The sequence below is a fragment of the Oryx dammah genome, unplaced genomic scaffold (assembly GCF_014754425.2).
Source record: "Oryx dammah isolate SB20612 unplaced genomic scaffold, SCBI_Odam_1.1 HiC_scaffold_16, whole genome shotgun sequence".
Lineage (NCBI taxonomy): Eukaryota > Metazoa > Chordata > Mammalia > Artiodactyla > Bovidae > Oryx > Oryx dammah.
In genome coordinates, this window is record NW_024070200.1 from 53914742 (window position 1) to 53938851 (window position 24110).

A 24110-nucleotide genomic window follows, 5' to 3' on the forward strand; every position below is an offset into this window, starting at 1 on the left:
GGCAGTGCAGAGTATTTGGTATGCTTGTCCCCATTTCACAGATGGGAATGTGGAGGCTCCCGGATGTGAATCTTGCCTTACACAAATGCTACTGCTAGCAAGCGTGAGTATTTCACTCTTCTGATATTTCTAAGATGCATGGCCTGTACTTTGGCCAGGTGCTGTGTTGGCTGCTGCCTTGATGGAAGAGGGAGTAAGATGTGATCCCAAGCCTGAATGCCATCTATGGCAGAGACTTCACTGTGGCAAAAGGCCAGATGGTGGACGGTGTGAGTTTTGTTCCTGTGATCTGATATGCTCCAGCGAGCCCTTAACTGGTGAGGCAAGCCCAGCCTGGTGAGTGGGATTGTACTTGTCAGCTAAGGACCTAAACTATTAAGAATAAGCAAAAGGTCATTTCCAGTGAGATAGAGATTGCCACTTAAAATCAAACTTTATTGCTATTGTTGAGTCGCTCAGTCCTGTCTGACTCCTTGCAACCCCACCAACTGCAGCATGCTAGGCTTCCCTGTCCTTCACCACCTCCTGGAGTTTGCTAAAACTCATGTCCATCGAGTCGGTGATGCCATCCAACCATCTCATCCTCTGTCGTCCCCTTCTCCTCCTGCCTTCAACCTTTCCCAGTATTGGGGTCTTTTCCAATGAGTCAGCTTTTCACATCAGGTGGCCAAAGTATTGGAGCGTCTGTCTTGGTTTCAAAGCCCACCAAGACATGGACCCATCATACAATTATGGCATCTGAAAAGATCTTCAAAGATCCCCCTTGGCAGAAGGATGTTGGTGGGGGGGGGGGGTTTGGACTTTTTCAGACACACAAGGGTTAATTCCTGGACCTGCCCCACACAGCGCTGTGACCTGGGCAGGACACTGAGCCCCTCTGAGGCTTAGTTTCTCACCTTGTCAAATGGCATAAGAATAGTGCTTTCCTGGGACTTCCCTGGTGGTCCACTGCTTAAGACTGCTTTCCAGTGCAGGGGGTGTAGGTTCACTTCCTGGTCAGGGAAGTAAGACCCCACGTGCTATGTGGTGTGGCCAAAATTTAAAAAAAAAAAAAAAATAGTGCTCTTAGTGTTTCCTGATGGATGACAGAGACGTGGCCGGGATTGAGGAGGATAGTGTACTAAAAGACGAGGCCTGCTGGAGGTGCTCCCTGCACATAGAAACAGATGGAGAGGCCTCATGGGGTGCCCTGCTGTGTTTTCAATACCTGCTCCCAAGAGTGCCGCTGAGGCCTCCTCATCTCCCCCCACACCCGGGCAGAAGTTTCAGCATGCTGCCCTTTGAGCCTGCCGGGGTAGACACACGTGGGGGAGGGTCAGTGCCTTTGTTACCTCATTAGAAAACACCCTGATGCTGGGAAAGACTGAAGGCAGGAGGAGAAGGGGATGACAGAGGATGAGACGGTTGGATGGCATCACCGACTCGATGGATATGAGTTTGAGCAAGCTCCGAGAGAGGGTGAGGGACAGGCAGGCCTGGCGTGCTGCAGTCCATGGGGTCACAAAGAGTCGGAGACGACTGAGCGACTGAATAACGGCAAAGCAAAAGGAGGGGACATAGAAGCTGCTGGGCAGCTCTCCCCAGGCTCCTGCAGTTCGCAGGCTGTGTGTGTGGGCAGCCGGCTGCCCGCTGATTCCTCTAAGTGCCGCCCGGGTGTAAGCCAAACTCCTGGGCCCGGATGTGAAGCGTGGGTGCAGAGAAGCGGGGAAGGTGCTGGAGTGAAACCTGGTTCTCTTTGGAGGCCTTCGGGTTAGGGTTTCTTTCCAGTCCGGAAGTTTCAATTACAGCTGTAATTGATTGCTATTATGGGCACTGAACTGTATTTGCCCTGGGCCCTGGAAACAGGAAATCAGCCAGGCCTATTAGAAGTGGTGTGCAAACAGCTCTCCGAAGAAAGAGACTTCATGGTTCAAGAGCAGTGGGAGAGAGCCAACCTGCCCTTTCCTCCATCCTGGGAATGGCAGCATCCGCTTCCTCTGCTGCATTCACCCTCAGACACTTCCTTCAGAAATCTGCAAAACTTAACTGAATGCATAGTGTGCCAGGCTCTGAGCTGGAGGCAGAGGGGGAAATGGAAACTTATCGGACATTGACCTTCTTTGTAGAGGGATCGGGGGGGCGGGGCCCAGGCCCAAAGCATGCTGGGAACTCAGCGGCATGGCCTGATGGAGGACAGCAACGGGAGGATGGAGGGGGGAGGAGGAGGAGCAGGCAGCCAGGAGCTGATGTGCAGGAAACAGACCTGGCTGATGGGTAGGTTCCGGGGGGAAGAGGTCCAGGGTGCAGGCCCCCCCGCCGAAAGGCCTGATGCGCTCTGATTTGGTTCCGTATTTAAGGAGACACAGCAGACAGATGCCTCGGAAAGTGGGAAATATTTAAAGTCAGGGGAGCAGCAATGTCTAGATCCAGGTGGAGAGCCATCTGGAGTGGCATATGACAAGCTAGGTCTGTCCTCCGGGGGCCGGGCCACACAGAAGCTAGGCCAGGGGGTGAGCGCTTGGGTAGATGTCTTGCTACTAGATGGAGTCTTGCACACATCCCGCGAGTAGGCTGGGGTCCAGGGCAGCTTCCATCCCCGAGGGAGAGCTGGAATGCTAAGCTAGCAGAAAGTTGAAGCAGAAGCCAACTACTGCTTGATTCTACTCCTCCATGAGATAGCAGGTGAATGGGGTGCCCATGACATTGGGGGACTGCTCCTCTATTCCAGCTTTAAGACTAAGTCTTGTCCCTGCTTGCTGGTCATGCTGGCATGCCTGACCACTTGTGCTCATGAGCCAGGGAGGGCCTGAGCTTGTGGGGAAAGTGAAAGAAAGTGTTAGTCCCTCAGTCCTTTGTGACCCTATGGACTGTAGCCCTCCAGTCTCCTCTGTCCATGGGATTCTCCAGGCAAGAATACTGGAGTGGGTTGACATTTCCTTCTCCAGGGATCTTTCCGACCTAGGGATCAAACCCAGGTCTCTTGCATTGTGGGAAGATTCATTACTGTCTGAGCCACCAGAGAAGCCCCTTGGGTGGGAATGGCTTCTGAAACAGTGGCCAGGAGACCTCATGAAGGCAGGAACTGAAAGTTTACTGAGAGAAATAAGACCATAAGCAAAGGGCAACTGGAAGAGCTCTGATGAGTTGGCACATGAGTAATGACCAAGTGAATTGAGAAGCCCTTGCTTGTTGGAGGGTTGAAGGACAGCAGGAAAGGATTTCTGGCAGGGATAGTTCCAGGAAGGGCTGAAGTTTCAGCTGGGCCTTAGAGGAGGGAGGGGAACATTCTAGACAGGGATGCAGTGTGGAAGAAGCCCAGGTGCGGAAAGCTGGGAGATAGCAAACCATGTTTGGATGTTGCAAGTTTGTGGGATGTGATGTGGAGAGGCTCTAAAGGTCAAGGGAAGGACATGGTCCTGTCCCCGGTGGGACTCTCTGGCTTTTATAGGTGGATGTGATAATAGCGTCAAGCATGCTACACTGTGGGTCACTAGGTAGAGAGCAGCCCAATGGGAAGAGCTGCTGTGTGGGCCAGAGAATGAATCAGCAAGCGTCTGGATGAGGAGAGTGGAGTAGAAATGGAGAAGGGATGGACTCCAGAGATCTATCAAAGCAAGAGAGGAAGAGACTGGGGGCAAAGCCTACGAAGATTGAGCAGCAAGTGGTCACAGTCATGAGGAGGAGGAGATTAGGAGAAAACAGTGAGGAGCTCTGAGCAGGTGGATTGACCGTGGCCACAGGCATCTGAATGTTGATATCTCAAGGTGAGTTAAATGAGGTTAAGCGGCAGGAAAGGTTAGACCGGGTTGTATATTTGAAAATCTCTGCTATGGCATAGATCTCACATAGTTGCAGCAGAGACTGCTTGCTTTGAAGAGTATAGAAAGAGAATACAGCCACTCGATACCAGGTGTGATGGGCCAAAGAAGGAAAGTGAAAAGTGAAAGTGTCAGTCCCTTAGTCATGTCCAACTCTCCAACTATAGCCCACCAGGCCCCTCTGTCCATGGGATTCTCCAGGCAAGAATAATAAGCAGCTAAAGGAAAAATCCAGAGTTAAGAGGGAGCCATGCAAAGCAATGAGGTGCTATTTGCAAAGAGGGACAGTGTCCAAAGAAGAAAACATCAAGCGTGAGCAGTTTCAGCTGCTGCTGGGGGATTAGAGGAAATGAAAATCCATTTCTAGTTATTAGAACTGACACCTCAAAGGTCTAGATCAGCAGTCTCCAACCTTTTTGGCACCAAGAACCAGTTTTGTGAAGACAGCTTTTCCAAGGACAAGGAGAGAGAGGCAGTGGTTTGGAGTGATTCAAACACATTACGTTTATTATGCACTTTATTTCTATCATCATTACATCAGCTCCACCTCAGATCATCAGGCATTAGGTCCCAGAGGTTGGGACTCTTGATCTAGAGGATGTTTGAGTATGTTGTTTCCATAGAGTCAGAGGAGCTGGGAGTTAAGGAGGTGGTAGTAACCTTAAGGGTAGGGGGAAAGAGTGGGTGGTATTGAGAATAGCCTAGGAAAGGATGCAGAAGGGTCACTAAATTTGCAAAGCTGAAAGTGAGACCAAATTATGTTCCCAGATGCAGAGGAAGATGAGTTGAACAGGTTGGAGAGAAAGGAGTCCTGCAGGAAGCGTGTTCTGAAGATGCCGTGAGCAGGGAGTTTATCCTTCGGAGGGCAAAGACACTGGCATTCTTAGAGGCTGGGCAGTAGAAGAAATGGGATCCAAGTGAATATTTGGGGGTGCAGAGGGCTGAAAAGGGGGTTCTACACCAAATAGCCACTGCCTTCTTAGAAACAGGCAAGGAGACAGTGGTGGCCATGGGTCGGGGCGGGGGAGGATGAGAGAAGGCAAGAGGGGCATTGGCTCAGGAATCCGTGAGAGGGGAGAGAAGAGGGAAGCGAGCCTCAGGGATGCATGAAGCTCCTCGTGATGGATAGTCAGGAGAAAGTCCACAAGGGGTGCTGAACTGAGTTCTTGTTTCACCAGACCAGGCTGGAGGCTTCCAGAGGGCTAGGTGAGCCTGGGATGTACATGAACCAGCTGAATCATATGGAGAGGGCCCAGACGATGCAAGGTTTGGAGAAACTGGAAGGGAGCTTCTTGAAGGAGGGAAGCTAAGCAGGTGATGGGAAGAGAAGCCAAAGGGGAGGAGAAGGGGGATGCAGGGGAGAGGACCACAGAGATGGAGCAGAGAGGGTGGTGGTGTGGGTCAGGGCTGCGCAGGGGCCGACACAGAGCCAGGTGGGAGGGACCAAGGCCCCTGGGGGGCTGAGACCCACAGGCAGAGCTGAGAGGTGCGAGGCCAGGCCTGGGGAGGGGGTGTGTGTGGGGGGTGTAGTCAGGAAGGCGTTGACTGGGAGTCATTGCTTCCATCTTACCTACAAGTAGCTGTCTGGCCTTGGGCAGGCTGCTTGCATTTGCTGGATAAGGGGCTCCTGTCAGCATCACTCCTTACATTTCTCGGGCCCAAAGGTACCCTGGAGGGGCTTCAGGGTGGCTGCCAGGGGTGCTCTTCACAGCCAGGACTGGCACCCCTTACAGCCTGGCTCCCATCCCGTCCCTGCCCTCACAAGCCTTGCTCACGGTGTCAGGAGCAACAGCAGGCAGGCAGCACCTCGCAATATGGCCCCTCACCTTCTGCAGGAATCAGTGGCTCTAAATTTCACAGCTGGGTTTAAATTATTGCCCTTCACCAACCTCCCCCTGGAGGTAAGCCAAGGACCCCAGAGGGAGTCAGGAAAAGTGAGGCAGGAGTGGGGGTGATGGGGAGGAGTCCCAGGGTAGGGGTGCCCCCAGCATCCTCCAGGTCTGAACCCACAAGTCTCTGATCCTATGCGCTCAGACCCTGCGGCTGTCGGGTGCCCCCCACGCGCCCCTCAGTGACAGCAATGTGACTGCAGCATCTGATGTCGCTTCCGGGGAGCTCTTGTGCCCGGCCTGGAGACAAGGCAGTAGTGTGGGGACATTTTTTCCTGGGAGGCTATATTTAGAGTGCTTCAGCTGAACCGCTGCTGTGAACTGTACGTCTTAAGTAGCGGTGTGTGCGTCATTAACAAGGCTGCAGGTGTGCGCGTCCTGGGAGGGCTGACGCTGTTCCTAACAGGATGGGTGTCTATGGGCTGCTTCCTTTAGAAGTGCCGTGGCAGCTTCGTGTATTATATCTAACTCAATGAATGGAAGCTGTATCCCTGGGTGTGAGAGTCAAACCTTCAAACCTGGGCTCTGCTACTTAAAAGCTGTGTGACCTTGGGCAAGCTCTGTACTTGACCTCTTTCTCAAACCTCAGTCTACTCATCTGTAAGTTGGGACAAAGAGCCAATTCATGGGGAAAGACGCTGATGCTGAGGAAGATTGAGGGCAGAAGGAGAAGGGGGCTACCGAGGATGAGATGGTTGGATGGGTCCATCGACTCAATTGACACAAGTCTGAACAAACTCCAGGAGATGGTGAAGGACAGGGAAGCCTGTCCCTGGGGCTGCATGCAGTCCATGGGGTCGCGAAGAGTCGGACACAACTGAGAAGCTGAACAACAAAGCTGGGATCCTGACAGGGATGATTTCCTGAGATTCGTGGGAGAGTCGGATCCGGGGAGGCATCAAGGTCTTCAGTGGTCAATAAACATGAGGCCCCACCCTCCCCCCGCCATTTTCTTTTCCTTAGAAGCTTCTTTTCATTTATCAACTTGGTTAATCACTTCTATGGCCAAGCCCAGCCCAAGGGCCACGTGTGCTGTTGGACGCTGACAGGCTCAGGGGGCAGCAGGGAGACTTTTGAGCTGAGGCTTAAGGAGTGGTCAAGAGTTTGGTGGCAGAGATTCAGGGGTTAGGGTCAGAGAGAGCATCCTCCTCTCTTCATGGGCAGGCAGGAAAGAGAGGCCTTTGTCCCTTTCCGTGAGGGTTGCCTCCAGTCCCCGAGTCAGCCCCACACAGAGCCCATCAGCAGCCCTTGGAGAGCCTGCCCTTCTTGTCCGGGAAGACGCACCCCTGGTGCTCGCGGGCTGGCTCTGCCCTGCCTGGCTCTTCGATCGGGCACCCTGTGGGACAGGCTTAGGGTTTCCGTGGGTCATAGTGGCCTTCATGGCAGGGCAGTGAGGACTGCATGTGTGCGCAAGTGCTCACTCAGGCGTGTCCGACTCTTGCGACCCCACGCACTGTAGCCCGACACACTCCTCTGTCCATGGGATTCTCCAGACAAGAAGACTGGAGTGGGTTGCGATTTCCTCCTCCAGGGGATCTTCCCCACTCAGGGGTCGAACCTGGGTCTCCTGCACTGCAGGCAGATTCTTTACTGCTGAGCCACCCGGAAAGCCCACCCAAAGAGCAGCTGCTCAGTCATTATCCTTTCCCTGGGAGTATGCCTCCAGCTCCAAGGCGAGGACTGTTGCATGTCCAGTACAGGAGGTCCTCTTTAAGTACGGCAAGTTTTTCACCAGTCATGTAGATTTATAGAAAAGACAGTATTTCTTCTGCAGCACCCCCGCCCCAGCACACACCTTTGTTATGTCCTGAAAGTTCCGGTTGGAAGCAATGTTGAAATCTGTCAGCTCCATGAGTGAACACTCCATCTCAGCAGAGTGATTTGACAGAAATACTAAATTCCAAAAATCACGTGGGCTGGCCCGCATGAACCCTGCCCTGGGAGAGTTTAAAAACAAAAATACACTGCAGGTTTTGGGGGCTAACTAGCATTGAAAAGCTGTCGTTTTATTTTTATTTTGTTGTCTCTGTGCCGTGACCACATTGGCTCTCCTGTTGCGTTCTGTGAGGCCAGAATTAACGAAGGATGAGAGCAAGGTCAACAAGATGAAGGAGAGATGCCCAGTTCATGCTCTACCCCATCCCCCGCCCAGAAGAGAAGACTGACTCGACAGGCAGGGGACGCAAGCCCAGCTGCCTCCTTTTTGACATCACTGCTCAAAAGAGACCTGTTTACCCGCCTTATCACTGTAATCAACAGGGGAGAATTTAGCAAATGCAGAAGGTAGTATCGTGTACAGGGCAGCATTTTCCAAAAATATAACCTCTCTCAAGCCACCTTAGAGTCATTTTTAATGATTTCATTATTTCCGACGTATATAATCAAAAGTGATTTAAAAAAAAATTTGGCCGTGCTGTGTGGCATGTGGGATCTTAGTTCTCCGACCAGGGATTGCACTCGAATCCCCTGCATTGGAAGCATATAGTCTTAACCACTGAACTGCCAGGGAAGTCCCCAGAAGTGACTTTTTTAAAAATTCTACTGATTGATTTACTTTGGGCCATGGTGGATATTCATTGCTGGGTGGGCTTTCTCTGTTTGTGGCCGGGGGGGGCGCTCTCCAGTTGCAGGCTTCCCATTGCGGTGGCCTCTCTCGCTGCAGAGCACAGGCTCTGGGTGCACAGACTTCAGCGGCTGCGGCTCAGGAGCTGTGCTCCTGGGCTCTGGAGCACTGACTCAGTAGTTGTGGCACACAGGCTTAGCTGTCTCAAGGCAGCTGGGATCTTCCCAGATCAGGGACCAAACCCATGTCTCCTGCATTGGCGGGCAGATTCTTTACCACTGAGCCACCAGGGAAGCTCCCCACAGAAGTAATTTTAATGACAGGTTAAAAAAAAAAAAAAATCCTGGCTCCACTGGTCTGTGATGTCACCTCAATTGCCTATTCTTTCCAAGCATAGTCCTTATCTGTTCAAGGAATGTTAAAAATGGGGTACCTACCCCAGAGAATAATTTGTGAGGATTAGATGAGATAATATGTGGGTTTTCCTAGACACATAACAAGCACTTAACAAATGACAGCCACGTGTTTGTCACCATGATTGGGGTGCCTGTTGTCCTCATCGTGCCCTCACATTGTAGGGTGGCCCAGGTGTACTGTGGGCTTCCAGGTGGCTCAGTGGTAAAGAATCCACCTGCCAAAGCAGGAAACTCAAGTTCGATCATTGGGTCAGGAAGACCCCCTGGAGGAGAAAATGGCAACCCACTCCAGTATCCTTGCCTGAAAAACCCCGTGGACAGAGGAGCTTGGTGGGCTACAGTCTGTGAGGTCACAAAAATACAGACATGACTTGGCAACTAAACATCAACAAAAAGGCATATTTTACATTGAATGGTGTAGCATCAAAGACGTGGTCTTCATTCATTCATTCTTTCATCAGAGAGTTAATGAACTCCTACATGTGCCAAGGATTAAGACCACAAAAATGAGTGAGACACAGCCCTGCCCTGAAGCAGTTTCCTCTCCAGAGAGATGCTCGCAGAAGCAGACACATCATTTTTTCGCTCTATTGATGACTCCAAGGGAAGCAGGCAGTAGGGGCATTGGGAACCTAGGGAAAGGGAAGAAGTTGGCGGGAGCAGGCAGAGTGTCCGAGTCCCCTTTCCTCGCCACTCCGTGCCATTTCCTAGATTAACGCTCGGATTTTAGAAAACAAAAGCCAAAACTGATTTGTAATGAGGGACTCACACTTGCTGGGAGTGGCAGGAAGGCAAAGTCAATACATTTTATTGCTCTGGGACTCGACTGAACCAGAAGGTGTAGAGATGAGGCAGGAAACCCTGTCTGAAGCCAAGCTTCCCCATCCATTGGCATAAAATCCTGATGAGCTCTTAAGGGGAAGGGAAATAAAGTTTTCCTGAGAAATCCCTGACTTTAAAAGGGTGAGATTTTTAGCAAAGGAAGTTGGATATTCAGAGGTGCTTTCTTTCCCCAAAATTATTTTTAGCCCCTAGCATGTAGTTTCTCTTGCCCACTTAGGTTCAGCCTGCAGATTAGGCCAATTGTGTTGGGAACAAAAACAAGCCACATCCTCCTGTTAAAGGTCGGAATATTTTAAGGCACGTGCATGTGGTGGTTGTGAAAGGGCAGCACTGGAGTGAGGTGGGGCGGGGCAAGGTAATAGTCCAGGGTAATTGTTGTTTTAGTTGCTAAGTCATGTCCGAATCTTTACAAACCCATGGACTGTAGTCTGCCAGGCTCCTCTGTCCATGGGATTTTTCAGGCAAAAATACTGGAGTGGGTTGCCATTTCCTCCTCCAGAGGATCTTCCTAACCTGGGGTTAAAACCCACATCTCCTGCATTGGCGGGTGGATCCTTTACCACTGAGCCCCCAGGGAAGCCTTGCCCAGGGGAATAGTCACCCGTAAATAGTTACCAGTAAAACTCTTAAGAGCATCAGTGGCCTTAGCCCACTTGCTCTAAAGTGTGGGGAGTTCTGGGATGGAAGAAAAAGCTCATGCCGTGTCGAAGTGGTGATTTTCTCAAAATGCATGATTTTTGCCTTATTATTAAGTGCTTGTGTGAAAAGACATAAAATGAAATGTTCTTTTGTTTCTGAATTCATCCATCGAGGGTTTGCCCAGCTCATCTCTCTCTGAACCGGGTCTCTTGCTCTTGGGGGCACAACCAGAACTGCAAATACACAGTTATAAGCGGCTTTGACGAGCAGCATAATAAGTGCATGAAAAGTTGAGACAGGATGGGGGAGACTTAACTGTGTGGTCCACCAGGGAGTGTATCTTTGAATGACTGATGACATGGGAACCAGAACTTCCAGAATTGCCAGGAGGTTGCCAAGGAAAGAAGGATGCTGGACAGTGGGAACTGTACAGTACTGACGTGCCTTCAAGGGAAACTTGGGGGTGTGGACCCTGGAATAGAGCTGCCAGAGAGGATCTGATTCCTGGAAACAGAAATCATGGGCTCACTGAGCATATGGTTATCTTGGCAAAAAGAAAGTAAAAGTGAAGCACTCAATCGTGTCCGTCTCTTTGCCACCCCATGGACTGTTGCCCACCAGGCTCCTCCATCCATGGGATTCTCCACGCAAGGATACTGGAGTGGGTTGCCATTCCCTTCTCCAGGGGATTCTACCCAACCCAGGGATCAAACCTGGGTCTCCCGCACTACAGGCAGATTCTTTACCATTTGAGCCACCAGGAAAGCCCTGTCTCAGCAAACCCGTTCATTTTATAGGAGATGGAACTCAGAGCCAGTGGGTGGCTGGCCCAGGTTCCCACAACTACAGGGAAGAATCTGAGACAGAATCGGGATGAACCCTTTGGGGCTCGGTTTCTTCAAGTGTGACGTGAGGGCTTGGGTGGTAAGTGTGCTCAGGCCTCTGAAGGGTTTCTTGATGCTTCTCTGCAGCCTCCCAAGGATAAGACTCAACTTGAAGGGAATCCACTGTTCTTTACAGAATATACAAGAAAAAAAAGTCAAGTAGCCATTTATATCCTCAGTGGCCACATTTGTGCCAAACAGCCAAGCCAGTCCTGTTTTCAAGATGAGGGGACTGAAATTCACTGCATTAAAAAAATGTTTCTTCTTTCTCATCTTTTGTTAATCTATGTGAGAAGAAACCTGGAACTTTCAGAAAGTAGAGCTGTGGAGGAGTGAGACTGATGTTTAATAAACACCTTTGAAAGTGGAGTTGGTTCTTACCCTCCTCCATTGGGAAGTCATCCTCTGAAAGCTGGATTCTTATCCCTTGATCTTTACCCTGAATGGCTTTTGAGCTCTGTCTTTTGGGGCTGAAACCTTTTTCTTTGCATTCACCCTGGTGGCAGGGAGGATGTGTTTTCTATTGAGCTTGGTGTGCAGTATTTGGAATAATCTAGTGAATCAGCCAGGCAGTCTGTTCCCTGGTACTTCTGCTTGGTGGGTTCCCAGGGCATCCCACCATGCCTGGTTAGCATGTACTTGTGCATGGGTTTAGTCCTGTACAACTCTTTGTGACCCCATGAACTGTAGCCCACCAGGCTCCTCTGTCCAAGGGGTTCTCCAGGCAAGAAGATTGGAGAGGGTTGCCATTTTCTCCTCCAGGGGATCTTCCCTACCCAGGGGCCAAACTGGAGCCTCCTGCATTGACAGGCAGATTCTTTAGTGTCTGAGCCACCAGGGAAGCCCACTTGCATCTTAGGCTCTTTTTTAAGGCCACAGATGATACTTCATAGCTTTCTTGTGAAGAATAGAGTGGTGGGCGGGGTGGGGGCCCTTGTAGGCACTGAACGTGTGAGAATTATAAACGGCAATGCCACTGCGGCTAGCAGGCATACTAATGGCCACTGGTGGTTCGAGAGCAGTGCTAGGCACTGGGCCAGGCCCTGTAAATCCTTGGTTTCTCATTGGTGACCTAATTCTGAAAGGCAGGTTCATCCTGTTTCACCTGAAAGGGACATAAGGCCATAGTTCCGGCCACTGTCCAGTCTCCTTTTTCCCTGCCCATCCTCGCACAGACTTCGTTCTTGTTGCCCTAACCTGGGTGACGAGATCATCTTCTCAGTCCCGGAGGAGGGAGGTTGTCCTGGTGATCCCATCCGTGAGTGGTTGCTAGCCACGTTGCCAACACCGTGTGATTGATCACAGGAGCTAAAGTTTCCCAGGGGCCCTTTAGCAGCAGCAAAGACTTAAAAGAGTGGGACAGAGGTTTCTAAGTGACTTAGATTTTCTGAGCCGCTAATTACTTCATAAAAGCGTTTTATTGGGCTAGCGTGATCAGTTATTGGCACTGTCTGTCTGCGTGTCTCAGTCCTTCTGCCCCAGCCAGTGCATTACTGGGAAGCTCTGCTCATGTCCTGCAAAGGACATGATGTAGTTCTCTGCCATGCTCACACACAAGCCAGTGTCTGCCACTGGTCACCATCTGCGGGGACAGGGGCTCTGGCTCTGTGCTCAGTGAGTTACTTGAGTTACTGTCAGTAGGACATTCCAGCAGGAGAACTACAGCCTGGGAGGGTGTACCTCTTGACCCGATTGATATCACTGCTTTGCCAGTGGACAAGAGCCTTGATTTTTACATCTGCAAAATGGGGTTAAGGAGGAGGAAGAGGGGCTGGCTGCATTTTCTTTGTTGGTTGGTTCTTTGACTGGGTTCTTCTCCCTCTGAGTATTCAAGGAGTTTCTAAGGGCACAGAAATGACCAAAGTAGGCAGTAGGTTTAACATCCAGCAGAGAGAAAAATGGAACTAGCCTGATCCTGTTTCATTTTTGTTTTCCCACTGACGAGAACAGCTTCACATGAACAGGGTGGGGCAGGCAGGTGCACAGAGCCACTGGCGTCCATGGCGATTACGAAAAAAGCAACAGGCTCCTTGGGGCCCTCTGAGTCCTGTTTTCTCTTTCCTTTTAGAGGATTTGGAGATGTGAGTGCAGAGATCCACTGCCTGGTTCTTTAAAAAGAGGAGGAATGAGGAGAAGGGGGTGGGAAAGTTGTCATGGTTTTATTAAGCAGAGGATGGATCTTAGAAGCAGACAATACATACAGAGAGTGGCAGGCAGCGCTGCTCTCAGATGTCTGGAGTGGATCAGCAAACAGATGGGAGCGTTGATAGATTACTGGGAGTTGTCATGAGCACTCTGAAAACAAGCAAAGTCAAATAAATGCTTTAAAAAAAATAATAAATGCTTTACATTTTTGATCTGGTTGCTGTTATTCAAATAGAATGTTGTCTCCTGGAGACGTCTAACAAATGTTCCTTTAGTAACCTTATGAAATTGTTAAACAATAGTACTGTGTTTCGATTTCTTGAGAGAGAAGTTGTCAGAGGCAGGCTAAGACCCTTTGATGGCACTTGTCCCCCAGAATCCTCCAGTCATTGTTTTCCCTGTATTGTGGATGATCAGTTTGAGGCTCAGAGAGATGAAGCAACTTGTCCAAGGTTGCACAGCCTGTGAGGGCAGAGGTGATGTCTTACCCTGGATTCTCTGCTTCCTCCACCCCTACTCTTGACCATGACACTACACTGCCTCTCAGGGACTATTGAAGCTACACAGTTTACCCTCCAAGCATTCACTAATGGATTGACATTGGTCTGGAAAGTGTATCGTGCCATCCGTTCAGTTCAGTCACTCAGTCATGTCCGACTCTTTGTGACCCCATGAATCACAGCACGCCAGGCCTCCCTGTCCATCACCAACTGCCAGAGTTCACTCAGACTCATGTCCATCAAGTCAGTAATACCATCCAGCCATCTCATCCTCTGTTGTCCCCTTCTCCTCCTGCCCCCAAATCCCTCCCAGCATCAGAGTCTTCTCCAGTGAGTCAACTCTTTGCATGAGGTGGCCAAAGTACTGGAGTTTCAGCTTTAGCATCATTCCTTCCAAGGAAATCCCCGTGCCATAGGCGTCTCCTTTTGCTTGGAGCAGTTCAGTATTTTTACCTATGACCCTAGTGAAAACATAAGGGAACACTCTTCCATATATGCTAAACCAGTGGTCCAGGTTGGAGGATCCCAGATCATGCACAAGATGGCAAAAATAAAAGTAACCTCACCTGTCCCAACAGTGGGCAGAAACCATGGGAGCCTTTGCAAAGTGTACGTTTGTGTGTCTTAGATTTTAGTTGAATCTTTGGCACTCAAGAGTGAAGTCCATGAAAGGGATGAGGACATTGAAGAGCCTCTGTTGACTCAAGTCCTCCCATCTCAGCTGCCTTCTCCATCTGCACAAGCCACCTATTTGAGAACTGAGAAATGGAGTATTTCCTGCCATATCAGTAAACAAGGATGTCACAGTCATCAGCAGTTCCAGCCCTCCAGGGCAACCAGGAAGGAAAACTGCAATCTGGCAACCCTTGGGCTGCAGCCACTCACTGCGGTGAGCACTGAGCAAAACCACAGGATACTGGCGCCAGATAGCTGAGATGCGTACAAAAGGAATGGTTGCATTGAGCCCAGACTCTTGGATCTTTCCTTACATAGAAAGCGCTAAATTTCTTAATTCAAGAGACGTGGTTTTCCTTACTTAACAATAATCTTTTGATGCTCAGACTACCTGCCCCCTGTTGCAAACTTCTATATAACCTGACTCCTCCACCATCACCCCTGCCCCCAACGTGGCCTCCCAGGAGCAATTCTCTCAGAGCTACTTGAGATGCTGTCCCCTGGGCTTAGTCCTAAAAAACTTCCCCTGAATAAAACATAACTCAATTTTTAGATTTTGATTATTTTTTAAGTCAACAGAATCTTCCCCAGTATTTCTGCTAAGGATTAACAGTGGGCAGAAGACTAGTCCATTCTGCGGATGCATTGCCTTTGATACTAGATACCTCCAAGGAAAGGCTGATCCAGAGTGCCCAATGGAAAGAGAAAATGAATCACAGAGTGTGGAAAGCTGATCAGTCTTATGTTGGGTGATGATGGAGCCAGAAGGCGAGGAAAACAGTGCAGGCGTGCAGGCAGCCTCGGCAATTTTGCTTTCAGTCTCTGAGGAGAGAGTGGTATAGTCAGACGATCCCAGGCCCCTGGACCCCGTTTCTACCATGGGGGAAGCTGTAGCTCGGAAATCTGATTCTTCAACCTGGTCGAAATTCTAGCCCTGGGGATGGAGGCGTTTATCGGTTTCTTGACACTCACAGGACCCTTCCCACCATGCTTCATTCAGCAAATGTGTTTATTCAGTAAATACTGGGTTGGCCAAAATGTTCATTTGAGTTTTTCCATTAGATGGTACAGGAAAACCCGACCGAAGTTTTTGACCAACTCAATGTTTATTGGCGGCCGACAGCACCAGACAATGTTCTAGGCCCTGGGGACATTTCTAATAAAATAAAAATAGAGAAGAGGAAAGAAAAAGACACAAGTACCAGCCCTCAAAATTGGGAAATGTTCTAACCCAGAAGGAAGATGGTTGGGATATTGGACATAATGTAATATTCTAACAGCTCAAGTAGACGATACGTTTTTTAGGTGAGAATGCAGAACTTGGGCTTTTTTCCTTTTTCCTTAAGTGGTTTGTATTCCACAAAGAAATCACTGCTTCTCATTTTCATCGAGAACATGCAGCACCTGGGCCTTTGTCCATCTCTTCCCAGGCCAAGTGCAAAAATGCCAGAAGTTCGGCATTCTCAGGGATTTTTGTAGGATCTAGACATGAGAGTTTTGCCTTTTACTGGCATATCAGTTAGATATCTGGACTTCTTGCTTCAGGGGTGTGTGTGTGTGTGTGCGTGCGTGCACGCATGCCTGTGCTCACCTGTGTGTGTTTAAACTTCAAAGCCTGACCCACCATAAAACAACCCTCCAAACTGTCCATTGCTTAAAAAAAAAAAAAAAACACCTTCATTTCCTTCAGGCTCAGAGGGCATACATTTAAGTAAATAATTAAATTACATCCTCCTGCCAAGTAATTTCTTAAAGAAGAGGCAGTAAATGGCATCCCTTCTGGGAAAGCTATGCTGTAATCACGGGATGGCTTTCTTCAAGAGGAAAATGTTTGCTTGAAAACTCTTGACAGCCTAAAGTATTTCCATCTCAGTTCTCTGACCCAGGAGAAAGAAAGAAGCTGTGTTCACTTTCAGAGGATGCCAAATTTAGCATTTGTCTCTGGCGACGTGGGAACAGCTGTCGGGGACTGTTTAGCCTTCCGGCCAGGCCCTTCCACTGCAGTGAGCAGGAGCCACAGGGCCCCTGTGTTTGGGGATTAAAGATATTTGCATTGGACCAAAGCACAGATTATACCTGGCTTTGTAAGTGTTCCTATACAAACGTTCCATTTTGCATCTTTTACCTGCTTGTATTGCATGCTCAGGTGCTTCAGTCGTGTCCAACGCTTTGCGACCCCATGAACTGTAGCCTACCAGGCTCCTCCGTCCATGGACTTCTCCAGGCAAGAATACTAGAGTGGGTAGTCATTCCCTTCTCCAGGGGCTCTTCCAACCCAGGGGTCGAATCTTAGTCTCCTGTATTTCAGGTATATTCTTTACCTTGGAGCCACTAGGAAAGTCCTTTACGTGCTTAAATGTGGTCATTTGCCTGAACAAAGACCTGTGCAACTACTTGTTATTGAAAAATGTTTATATTTTCTCATAAAGGAACACATACTTCCCCCCACTGACAATCTGAAAACATAGTAAAGGCTAAGAAGGAAAATAAGAATCATTCATTTTCCCACATCCCAGGGATAAAGTCCTTTTTTGTCTCTTTCCAGTATCTTTTTATCCCCTTCAACCACATATATGCAATTGAGCCAACACTATGTAAATGAATTATTCTCTGGGATTTTGTTAAAAGGGAAGGTGAATGCCCTCCACCCCAAGGAGCTGGGTCCCTCTTCTAGCTGAGGTCTGCTCACTTGCCTTCATGCCATTTTAATAGAGCTCTTCCATCCGCCATTATGAAACGTAAAAAGAGCTACGGTTCAATTAGGCACAGTTGTGGCTCAAGTGAAGAGTCTGTGAGCCGAAAGGCCACAGGTCAGTTTCCCTGGAGCGGTTCAGAATTGCAGCGCGCCCGCCCCGTCATACTTCTCAAGGTGCATTATTGCTCTAATAAAGTGTTCTTGGCTATAATTTTGTAACAGTTGGTAATAGGAGTCCCAGAGGAACTGGGCATTTATCTAAAACACAGACTGTGCCCAGGCCCCCACCCGCATAGCAAAGTTTGCTTTAATGATGTTCCTTTGAATAATTTAAATACTATTCTCCTGTTGATTGGTTTTTGTATATTTTATGCTGTAAAATGCCCCAAAGGGTTAGTTGGTTTTCAAAAGCCGAATGTTAGACACAGTTGGATTATTTTTTTCTGTCTCTGGCCTTGAGATTTATGCCTGGAGGCTCTTCTTAGAAAAATACCAGAGGGAAAGACCTTTGTGAAATACAAAGTTTCATCCTGGGAACCCACAGTGGAGGATTTCTCACCTTCTAAGCAGTCCATGGGGTTGCTAAGAGTCGGGCACAACTGAGCGACTTCACTTTCACTTTTCACTTTCATGCATTTGAGAAGGAAATGGCAACCCACTCCAGTGTTCTTGCCTGGAGAATCTCAGGGACAGGGGAGCCTAGTGGGCTGCCGTCTATGGGGTCGCACAGATTCGGACATGACTGAAGCGACTTAGCAGCAACAGCAGCAGCAAAGCCCCTCTGGCAGGAGCTTCTCCATGGGAGGGGAGGGGTTGTGGTGATGGGCGGGGCTTTTCCACCCCCCACCCCCCTCCAGCCCATGCTATGTACCCATTCTTTACTGACTGAGCCCCCAGGGAAGCCCAAGAATACTGGAGTGGGTTCCCATGCCCTCCTCCAGGGAATCTTCCCAACCCAGGGATCAAACCCAGGTCACCCACATTGCAGGCAGATTCTTTACTATCTGAGCCACCAGGGAAGCACAAGAATACCAGAGTGGGCAGCCTATACCTCCTCCAGGGGATCTCCTCGACCCGAGAATCGAACTGCAGGCGGATTCTTTACCAGCTGAGCTACAAACCTAGAGAGCGTTTGAAAAAGCAGACATCACTTTGCCAACAAAGGTCCATATAAAAGGTATAGTTTTTCCAGTAGCCATGTAAGGATGTGAGAGTTGGACCATAAAGAAGTCTTAGCACCAAAGAATTGGTGTTTTGGAATTGTGGTGCCGGAGAAGACTGCTGAGAACCCCTTGGACTGCAAGGGAATCAAACCAGTCCATCCTAAAGGAAATCAGTCCTGAATATTCACTGGAAGAAGGACTGATGCTGAAGCTGAAGCTCCCTGATGTTGGGAAAGATTGAAGGCAAGAGGAGAAGGCAGCGACAGAGAGTAAGATGGCTAGATAGCATCATCAACTCATTGCATGTGAATTTGAGCAGACTCCAGGATACGGAGAAGGACAGAGGAGCCTGCAGTCCATGGGGTCTCAAAGAGCTGAAGATAACTTAGCAACTGAACAACAACAATCCCATCCCCCTTAAAAATGATTTAACAAGGACCTACTGTATAGCACTGGGAAATCTACTCAATACCTTTTAATAACCAATAATGGAAAAGAATCTTAAAAAGAATGGAAAACAATCTGAATAACTTTGTACACTAGAAGTTAAGACAGCATTGTACATTACTGTACTTCAATTAAAAAAAAAAGTTCATGTCAATGTATGGCAAAACCAATACAGAATTGTAAAGTAAAATAAAAAATTAAAAAATTAAAAAAAAAGATTTAGCAACCTCAACTGCTGATTCAACCTGGGAACCCTGTGTGAACTTTGAAGAGCTCTGCCCTCAGGGATAAAAAAAATTAGGAAAATTTAGATCTAACAGGGTCTGTGAGGCTGTCTCTTCTAAGACCTAGGATTTACAAATGAGGAAACAGCTTCTGCCAGGATTAAGGACCATGTAGTGAGCCACCGCCATCATGCCAGAGGAGGGTGAGAACTCACATCTCCTGAAACCCAAGCTAAGCCTCTCCTGTGCCTCCAGGGAACCCCTCCATGCCCAAGTTCCAAGGACACCAGAGATGTATCACCAGGGTACCATGGAAACAAGAAACACCCTTTGCTCAGGGATCAGATTACTTGAAATAGAGATTCCAACCTATGGAATTCCTGCTTTGTGACTAATTGGAGTGAGTGCGTGCGGAATGGGGTACGTTTCACGAACATCATCTTTTAGCCTTTCAAAATAAGGTTCTGCTCAGAGAATTCCCAGGGCCTGCTGGGGCCTCATTTACAAGTGCCAGGGGCAAAGAAGAAAAAGACAAAGGAAATCGATGGAGCCTTGAATGAGACAAAAGTTAAAGTAACTAAACACGATGGGGGGTGCTTTCAAAGAGATGAGTCAGTGGAAAAATAATAGTGGTATAAAAAGAATTTGAAAAGCTTGTAAAGAGTGTTAATTATGTTAACCTTTAAGAACTCGTGCAGCGTACATTGGATCTGGAGCCTGTTTTGTTTGGTTGGAAGCGGCCATCTGATGATAAACACTTTCCATGACCCAAAATAAGGGGGCTGCCTTGGCTGCTCAGTTGCTCTAAGAAACCCTCATGCTCCTTAAGACCTCCAAAGGCGGGAGGTGCATCCCTCACCCACTTTGCAGTTTCATTGTGCAGAATATAGAGGTCTGGTGTGTCTGTGGTCAGTCTCTCCGTGTGCCTTTACCACTTTCACTCCTGGGGAGGGGTCAAATGTTGTGAGGAGAACACAGTCTTGGGAGCAAGACTGAGAAGGTTCACCCTGGGTTCTGCCCCTTACCAGCTATCTGATGCTGGCTGAGTGGTTAAGACTTCTGTGCCCCAGGAGAGCAGCCGTAACTGGAATGTCAGCTGTGTCCTCTCAAAGGATGGGCGTGGATCTTGGTGCTGAATGAGTTCAAACCTTCAGCTGAGTCTCACCAAGAACATGTGGGGTACTCCTGGAGAATGCAGGACCCCAGAGTTCTAAAGCCAGAGGAGGCTTTGGTGTGGTGGCCTCGGTGGAGGGAACAGTCAATCCTAAAGGAAATCAACCCTGAATATGCATTGGAAGGACAGATGCTGAAGCTGAAGCTCCAATACTTTGGCTACCTAATGCCAAGAGTCAACTCATTGAAAAAGACCCTGATGCTGGGAAAGATTGAGGGCAGGAGGAGAAGGGGATGACAGACGATGAGATGGTTGGATGGCATCACCGACTCAATGGACATGAGTTTGAGCAGACTCTGGAGGATAGTGAAGGACAGAGAAGCCTGGCGTGCTGCAGTCCGTGGGATCACAAAGAGTCAGACAAGACTGAGCAACTGAACAACAAGCTGATCCATGGGCATCATGGTGGTGGTGATAGACTGCTCTCACCCTTGGGCCCTTGCCCATGTGGTTTTCGTTTTGTGTTAAGTCTCTGCAGTATCATTGGCCAAGAGAGGGACCAGGAGGTATAGTTCCATAACAGAGGGTTGGTGTTAAACTTTATCCAAAATTGTCTCAAAGCCAGAGGATCATGGTGCATGCAGACATGTGACCAGGTCAGAAAAGGGGGAGCAGCAGGGGTCAGTTGTGAGGACAAAAGCTGAGTCTCACCAACAGCATGTGGGGTGCTCCTGAAGAATGCAGCACCCCAGAGTCCTAAAGCCAGAGGGGGCTTCCACGAGATGGTCTCAGTGGAGAGAACAACCACAGGGAGGGCTGGAAGGTTGAGGTTGAGAGTCTCAGGTCTGTGCTGTGCTCCCACCACCGTGGAGTAAATAAAGGGGCAATGAGGGCATAAACAGAGTTGAAGCTGGAAGGGAGGGATTTGGGAGAAGGCCGTGGGTTTTCAGATTTTTCTATGGATGCAATGGGTGAACCATGGAAGCTGTTCACTAGCAGAGATGCTCTGGGTTTTTGGCAAAAAGCTCTGGCTGTCGTGACTGAGTGAGCTGGAGTGGGAAACCACTGCAGATGTGGGGCCCGTCAGAAGGTCTTTGTGATTCTCCTGGCAAGCCATCAGGAGGATGGGGACCCACTCAGAGAGGCAAGGCGGTGAGGAGACAGCTTTGAGGAACATCACAGCAGCAGTATGAGAAAGACTGGGAGTCTGCTTGGATTGGGTTTCTAGGGGACAGGGAAGTCATGGCAATTACTGTGCGACTTCAAGTCTGTGTAGCTGGTGGGCTGTGATAGGAGGTCAGGGTGGGGAAAGAGGGGAAGGCAAGAGAGAAAAACAAGTCATCCTGAGCATTTTGCCTTTGAGATGTCAGGGGAAGTGTCCTGGAGGCATTCATACTTTAGCAAGTCCACACCGAAGCGCCTGACCCCCGCCCCCAGACTTGCTTTCCCTGCAGGTGCCCCCATCCTGTTACTAGGGGCCCCCACCTTGATGTCTCCCATCCCCCACTCTTTACAAAGACATTAGCAGGAGACTTGGTCAGTGTTCCCTTTACACTATGCGGCCTGCCCCCTCTCCCAGCCCCCAGGGATCTCTTTGCATCCGTGCACGGAGTACCCCCACCGTCCTCCTCGTACCTTCACAGCCCACTGTCAACTGGATACCTGGGAGCCATCAGATCCCATCATTTCTCTGCTCAGGGCCTGCCATGGCTCTCCATCCTTCTGTGTAAAAGCCAAGATCATGCCAACAGTCGGCAGGACTCTCTGTGATTGCCATGTCCCCACTGACTCTGCACTTCTCCCCATCCCTCAGTGTGTCCGAGCCAGGCTGGCCACTCTGCTGCCCCAGCAAAGCGGGAGTGCTCCCAGGTGTGCTCCCAGGCCTGGGCCCTGGATGCCCTGTCTGGAATGCTCATCACCGGACAACCTCATGACTTGCCCCTCTCCCTGGAAGTCCTTACTCAGGTATCCCCATGCCAACAACGAGTCCCAATCTCCATCTACCCCCAAACTCGCCCTGCCCGGCACTATTATGTTCTCTCCATTTTTTTCCGCCATCAATTTAGGAATCACTGGTGTAGAGATGGTACTTAAAAGTCTGAGGCTGGATGAGGTGGCCCAGGGAGAGGGTGTGGCTTAGAAAGGGAGCCTGGAGCACTCCCTTGCTGAGTGGGCACAGGAGGCCAGCCTGGGCCACAGACCAGAGGGAGCAGCGGGGAGGCTGGAGTAGGTAGGATCCTGGCAGCCAGCGGGCAGAAGCGCTTCCAGGAGGAGGAGGGTCACCTCTGTCCAAGGCAGGGTGACAGTGGCCATCGGATTCCTCCATTTTCAGACCGGAGGAGGCCTCCTTCCCACGGCCCCTCCAGCAGTGACACAGAGCTGTCGTTAAAGACCCAGGAAGAAGAATGCCTCCCTTGGTCAGTTACACGCCCGCTTTTATGCCCAGGGCCCTAACTCTCACTTCCGGATGTACTGTGGGGTGTCACATGGTCCACATCCAGCCTCTCACTGATTCTCCCTCACAGTGCAGTGAGGTTGCCGCCTTTTACAGCCCGGGAACTGAGGTTCAGTGGCTTGTCCACGGTCCAAGTTAAAGGGGCAGAACAGAACGAAGGATCCAGGATAGCCTCCCAGGTTGGACTGAAAATATGGGTTTTCAGGCTGGGCCGGTTAATCCTGAAGGAAGGGAACAGTTCCAGAGAGAGCCGCCCACTAAACTCCCACACCAGAGCCGGCCACACAGGAGACCTTGAAAGTCCCTGGAGGCCCTTGGATGAATCTATATAAAGAAGTAAGACCAGCTCAGTAACGATGCTAATAAAACTCCCTCCGTGTCCATAGCGATGCAGAGGTAAACTCTGCCAGAGGGAAATGTCAGTCTTTGCTCTTTCTCTTGCCAGAACCATGTTAGGTAACAATCCCTGTTGTAAGGCCCGAAGGGATCTCAAAACCCAGATCTGTTTAAATATAAAAACTTAAGTAAATATGCACACAGAGAACTGTGAATTTTAAGAAGACTCTGTCAAGGGCAATGATCTGCCGGAGAACTAGGAACCAGTCTGCCCACTGCCTGATTGCAGTTACTGCCAGCACCTGGCGGAGGCAGAGGGCTGGGTTCTGCCAGCCCCCAGGAAGCTCACTCCAGGACAGCCTGGAATTACCACCAGGAGTGAGTTCTCACTCCCAGCGACCCCTCACTTGCAGAGGCGCATCCATCCACGAGCGGTCCCTGAGAACCTGAGTGTCTGCTCATCCAAGGGCCCTTCCTGACCCACGAAAGCTTCTGGTCTGCTTCCTTCCTCCCCCGGGGTGGTGGGTACAGCTTGCTGCTGTCAGCAGTGCCTTTGGGGTGTGGGGGCTGATGGTGGGAGAGGACGGAAGTTTCCAGTGGCATCCCAGTTTGGGATCCTGGAGGCTGGTCCCCATGCTGAGCTCGTTGTCAGGGACAGATGGTTACGCAGGGCTTTGTTCCAACTGTGGATTCCACCAGGGGTGGCCAAGGACTCCACTGAAACGGAGATGATCTCGGGTGTAACTGGGCAGGGCCACTGCCAGGCTGGGACCAGCACCACCAGGAGACTCTCCAACTGCAGAACCTTCCCCGGGCCATGTTGCAATTAGAGGAAGATGCCCATCTGTTTTCTGGATTCCTCCTGCGTGTCTGACAGTCCTAGCCAGCTGGGTTTCACGAAACCCCAAAAGGGTCTTGCCTGAAGCACATTCTTCTCTCATTTTTAAAGCTGGTCTGAGAGTTTGTTCCGGGAAATCTCATCTGTGCACTTCTTTTGCCAGCCTTTTGTTGAAGAAGGGCTGTTTAGTATCTGAGAAACCTCCTGGGACGTTTTAATGATTCTGTTCAAGTTTTTCTTCTCCTTTCCCTGAAAATTCCATTGCACCAAGAATTAAGAGGCTTCAGCTCCTGAGAACTGTCCTTGGGTTGAGAAAATGACAGGCCTGTGTCCATCCCACCTGGGCAAAGGCATTAATTATCATTTTTAAATTGTATTTATTTATTTATTTTTGGCTGCGCTGAGTCTTTGTTGCTGCGTGTGGGCTTTCTCTTGTTGCAGCGCTGGGGCATCTCATTGCGGTGGCTTCTCTGGTTGTGGACCATGG

At 49.7% G+C, this 24110-nt stretch overlaps 1 protein-coding gene and 1 long non-coding RNA gene across 3 annotated transcripts in view; both read left to right on the top strand.

The window, feature by feature from the left end:
* Positions 1 to 24110, top strand: part of SLCO3A1 (solute carrier organic anion transporter family member 3A1) — a 373911-nt gene that overhangs the window by 189928 nt on the left and 159873 nt on the right. The window lies entirely within an intron of this gene.
* Positions 18598 to 19504, top strand: LOC120875219. Its single transcript, XR_005723865.1, has 2 exons — positions 18598 to 18778; positions 18842 to 19504. It is a non-coding gene; the product is annotated as an uncharacterized LOC120875219 (long non-coding RNA).